Genomic DNA, 5,781 nt, shown 5'->3' with positions numbered 1-5,781 from the left:
TACAGGTGTGAGCCACCGTGCCCAGCTTCCAGAAGAGCAGTTTTCTAACTTCACACTCCAGAACCTCCTGCAGTAAAGGAAGGTTCTGTCCAGGGAGGGTGCTCTGGCGTAGGCCACAGGACAGGAAGCCCCTCGCGTCCATCAGAGCCCCCAGTCCCTGCGCACCCCACTGCAGCTCAGCAGAGACCAGAGCGGTCCCAGCAGGAGAGAGGCCGGGTGCTCTGCAATGGGCCCCAGAAGAGCCGGCCTCTCATGGGAAGCTCTCTGGGAGCTCAGTCCCTGAGGCCCCCACTGGCACCAGCCCTGTGATATAGCCACCAGCACGCCGACCTCAGGTGCTGGGCACTGGGGGACCTCTGGCCTCACTCTCCGATGCCCCAGGAAGCCCCAAGGCCACAAACATGGCAGGGTGCGTCTTAAAGCTCCCCAGGCAGGGCTACAGGGGCTGGTGGAACACAGTCCCCGCTGTGTGGCTGTCCTTCCCTGGCACTCATGGGTGCATCTGGCACCTTCCTTCTGCATGAGCTCCCATGCCCTCACCCAGCCTGGAAGCCACCTGTGTGCTTGCTTGATGGGGTGACCCACAGCTCACTACACATTGATTTCTGGTGCTGTTGACCTAGGGGTCTGGAAAGGCCCTGTGACTCAACCTGGCCTTGGCCCGGGCCCAGCTGGACTCACAGTGGCCACATACAGCCAGGGCCATGAGGGTCAGGGAGAAGGGACAGGACGGCAGCCTCCGCTGTGGAAGCCCCAGGGGCCTGAGTGTGGTCACTGAAGCCTCACCCAGACCTGCTGACCGATGCACTGACCCCAGCAGGAAGAGATTGTCTCACCTCTGCCTGATCAATCTACAGACAGCAGGAGCCAAAGCCCAGCATCTGGGGACACGCTCATGTCCTTGGGCCTCTGAGGGGCAGACTGAGGTGGTGATCACGGCAGGAGAAGGACGCGTGGTGACCCCTCCACATTCAGTGGCCACGTTGAGTCACATGACCCACCCAGCTGTAGTGGGGTGGGAGGTGGTGATGCTTCGTGTTTGTGGAGTGAATGAACGAATGAGCAAACATTCATTCTTCTCCTGAAGACGAACTGCCGAACTGCCGCTGGACTTAGAGGTGACGTGAGCCCTTGTGTCGTTTGACCTAGAGAGAACTGCAAGAGCCCCAGGGCCCACGGTCCGCAGACTGCTCTCCAGTGCCACACCCAGGCCTGCGGCTCTGTGAACGATGGACGAAGCTGATGCTTTGATATTGAGAAAGACAAGCCTGGGAGTGGACCCAGCACCCATAGCGAGGGCCTGGTTCTCTTTTGCAGACGTCAGCAGCCTCGCAGAGCAGATGTCAGACAAGGCTGTTCGAGACAAAAATAAGGCAAGTGAAAAAATAAGGCCACTTCCAAATCGTGGCTCCCACAAAAACAAGGTCCCGGGGCCACCTATAAAAATGACCAAGCATCCCCCTCTTCTGGCTGAAAGGGATGCGTGCAGTCTCTTCCCGGACGCTAGTTGGGGTTCACCGAGGCTCCCCATTGAAGAACTGCAGCCCTCCTAGCGGAGCCCGGTCCAGAGTTGCCGCGGTGAGCACAGTCAGATCGTCAGGGATACGCCGCGGTCACAGTTTGCATCTTTGTATTAGAGTCTCTGAGAATCCCGAAATACTATCTCTGCTTCACCCGTTAAATTACCCACCATTTCCCCCAAACGTACGAAGTAAAGGAAATTTCCCTTATGGTACCTTTGTAAAAGCCGTGTACGAAATTGTGTTCTGGAAAACACGAGTTTTATTATTTGTGCATGCGTCACATATTTTCGTAGCTCAATATTAAACAGCTGCAAAGCGGGAACAGTGAAGTGGTGCCAGACTGTGTAGCCCCAATACTACTGAGCTGTGACATAAAATCTCTGGCAAAGCTTAAGTCTCTCTTCTCTGTCCCTTTCATTTTTTTTTTGTAATCTTTGGTTGGTTTTTCTTATTAATTTGAAAGCCTCTTTGTGTGTAAAAGATATTGACTCATATAATCCTTGATATATGTCACAAATATTTTCTTCATTTTGTTAACCTATTTTAATGTTTAATGGTATTATTCCGTGCAAGCATATTACATTATCATTTAGTCAGGTCTATGAGTCTTTTTTTTTTTTTGAGGAGTCTCACTCTGTTGCCCAGGCTGGAGTACAATGGTGTGACCTTCACTCACGGCAGCATCTGCCTTCTAGGTTCGAGCAATTCTCTGCTCAGCCTCCCGAGTAGCTGGGATTACAGGCATGTACCACCACACCCAGCTATTTTTAGTGGAGACGGGGTTTCACCATGTTGGTCAGGCTGGTCTTGAACTCCTGACCTCATGATCTGCCTGCCTTGGCCTCCCAAAGTGCTGGGATGACAGGCGTGAGCCACTGTGGCCTGCCTTGTCTATGAGTCTTGTTTTAGATTTCCATTCTTCCTAACACATTTAAAAAGTTCCTCTTCACCCCAAGATGGTAGAAGCATGCACCTTTATTTTCTTTGGGTATTTTATTTCATTTTTTCCATTTCATCTTTTCATGTCTTCATTTAAGTCATTTTATATATTAATTCTAATTGGAATAGTTTTAATGTTTGCCATGGCTTTTGCAAATTACTATCCAGTTCTGTCAAGACCACTTATTGAATACACCCTCCATTCTCTGATGCATTCAAAACCATGTGTCAGTCACCTGCGTCTCTGAACGCCTGGGTCTCAGGCTTTGCATTTCCCTCCAGGGGTGTGTCAGTGTCTGCCTCGGCACTCCTGCCGCACTGACTGTAGCTTTACACATTTAAACACCCTGTGCCATGTGACAGTCTTAGAAGTGTCTCATCTCCTGTTCACTCACCTTCCAAAAGAACATTAAATCAAGTTCTTTGAAAAATCCCATTGGTAATTTGATTGGAATGGTATTAGATTTACACACTAATTAAGGAGTTAAATCCAGGCCAGGCACGGTGGCTCACGCATGTAATCTCAGCATTTTGGGAAGCCGAGGCAGATGGATCACCTGAGGTCAGGAGTTCAAGACCAGCCTGGCCAAAATGGTGAAACTCCATCTGTACTAAAAATACAAAAATTAGCCGGGCGTGGTTGTGGGCACCTGTAGTTGCAGTTACGTGGAAGGCTGAAGCAGAAGAATCGTTTGAACCTGGGAGGCGGAGGTTGCAGTGAGCCAAGATTGTGCCATTGCACTACAGCCTGGGCAACAAGAGCAAAACTCTGTCACAAAAAACAAACAAACAATAAACAAAAAGTTAAATCCAGCCAGGCACAGGGGCTCACACCTGTAATCCCAGAACTTTAGGAGGCTGAGCTGGAAGGATTTCTTGAGGCCAAGAGTTGGAGACCAGCTTGGGCAACATAACGAGACCCCACCTCTGCCCAGAATGAGGCGGGAGGATCACTGAGCCCAGGAGTCACTGCTCCCAGCCCAGAATCCCAGCAAGATTTTTTTAATAGATAGAAACAAAATTATTCTAAAATTTATATGGGAAGACCAAAGAAACTAGAATAGCTAAAACAATTCTGAAAGATAAGAATGGGCTGGGTATGGTAGTTCACGTTTGTAATCCCAGCACTCTGGGAGGCCCAGGCAGGCTGATCTCCTGAGGTCGGGAGTTCAAGACCAGCCTGACCAATATGGTGAAATCCCGTCTCTACTAAAAATATAAAAATCAGCCGGGTGTGGTGGTGTGCACCTGTAGTCCCAGCTACTTGGGAGGCCGAGACAGGAGAATAGCTTGAACCTGGGAGGCGGAGGTTGCAGTGAGCCGAGATTGCACCACTGCACTCCAGCCTGGGTGACAGAGAGAGACTCAAATAAAAAAAAGAAAAAGAAAAAGAAGAATGAAGTGAAGAATCAGTTTACTAGGTCTCAAGATGTATTATATAGCTACAGTAATCAAGACTATGTGATATTGGTAAACAGACACATAGATCAATAGAACCAAAGCAGAGAACCCAGAAATAGATCCTTACAAATATGCCCAAATGCTTTTTAATTAATGAATTTGTATTACAAATTCACATAACATGAAATTTACCATTTTAACCATTCAAAAGTTTAAAATTCTGTGGGAATTAGTACATCATGATCTTGTACAACAGTCATCACTGTCTTAGTTCCAGAACTTTTTCATCCACTGTAAGTGAAAACCCCACACTCATTAAACAGTCACTCCTCATTTCCCCTTCTCTCCAGCCCCTGGAAACCACCCATCTGTTTTCTGTCTCTACAGATCTGCCTATTCTGTGTGTGTCATATAAATAAATCATACAACGTGTGGCTCTTTCATGTCTGCTTACTTAGCATAGTGTTTTTGAGGTTCATCCACATTGCAGCAAGCATCAGTACTTCATTCCCATTTACAGCTGAGTGATATTCCATCATACGGCTGTACCACATTCTACGTATCCGTTCTTCTGTTGATGGACTTTTGGCTTGCTTCTACCCTTTAGCTGTTGCCAGTGGTGCTGCTGTGAACATTTGTGTACAAGTTTTGCTTGAATACCTGCTTTCATTTGTTTTTGGTGTATCCCCAGAAGTGAAATTGCTAGTTCATAAAATGATGCTATATTTAATTTTTTGAGGGACTGCCAAACTGTTTTCTGCGGTGGCTGCACCACTTTCTGTTTCCATCAGCAACTGTGGGGATTCCAATTTTTCTACATTCTCACCAACACGTGTTACTTTCTGTTCTTTGATAATAGCCATCCTAGTGGGGGTAAAGTGGTATCTCATTTTATTAAATCGGCATTTCCCTAACGATTGATGATGTTGAGCATCTTTTCATGTGCTTGTTGGCCATTTGCCTATCTTCTTTGGAGAAATGTCTATTTTAGTCCTTTGCCTAGTTTTCAATTGGATTGTGTAAGAGTTTTCCATATGCTCTGGATGTTAGACCCTGATCAGATATGTGATTTTTCAAATATTCGCCGGGGGGATTTTCACTCTCCTGACAGTGTGCTTTATTGTATAAATATTTTATTATACTGTATTTTATCCTGAGACGGAGTTTCACTCTTGTTGCCCAGGCTGGAGCGCAATGGCAAGATCGTGGCTCACTGCAACATCTGCCTCCTGGGTTCAGGCGAATCTCCTGCCTCAGCCTCCCGGGTAGCTGGGATTACAGGTGCCTACCACCACGTCTGGCTGATTTCTTGTAGTTTTAGTAGAGATGGGGTTTCATCATGTTGGCCAGGCTGGTCTCCAACTCCTGACCTCAGGTGATCCACCTGCCTTGGCCTCCCAAAGTGCTGGGATGACAAGTATGAGCCACTGCGCCTGGCCTATAGAAACATTTTAATTTTGATGAAGTCCGGTTTATTTATCTGATGTTTTTGGCATCATATCTAAGAAAATACTAACAAATCCATGTCATGAAGATTTCTCTCAATGTTTCCTTCTAAGAGTTCTGTAGCTTTTGCTTTTCTATGCAGGTCTTGGATCCATTTGATTTACTGCCTAACTAACTTTTGACAAAGATATGAAAGAAATGTAATGGAAGAAAGACGATCTTTCAACAAACTGGACACCCACGGAGTGGGGTCAAAGAGCCTCAGCCTAGATCTCACATCTTCTACAAATTTAACTTGGAAGGGATCACAAAGATTTAAATGTAAACGTAAAATTATAAAACATTTAGAAAAAAACATAGGAGAAAATCTTCAGGATCTAGGGCCAGGCAAAGAATTCTTAGAGTTGACTCCAAAAGCACAAGAAAATAAATGTAAAAGGAAAAGTTGATAAATTGGATTTCTTCCAAATTG

This window comes from Mandrillus leucophaeus, unplaced genomic scaffold, assembly GCF_000951045.1.
Source record: "Mandrillus leucophaeus isolate KB7577 unplaced genomic scaffold, Mleu.le_1.0 Scaffold69, whole genome shotgun sequence".
Classification (NCBI taxonomy): domain Eukaryota; kingdom Metazoa; phylum Chordata; class Mammalia; order Primates; family Cercopithecidae; genus Mandrillus; species Mandrillus leucophaeus.
The sequence above is the reverse complement of the archived record's forward strand: the minus strand, read 5'-3'. Positions refer to the sequence as shown.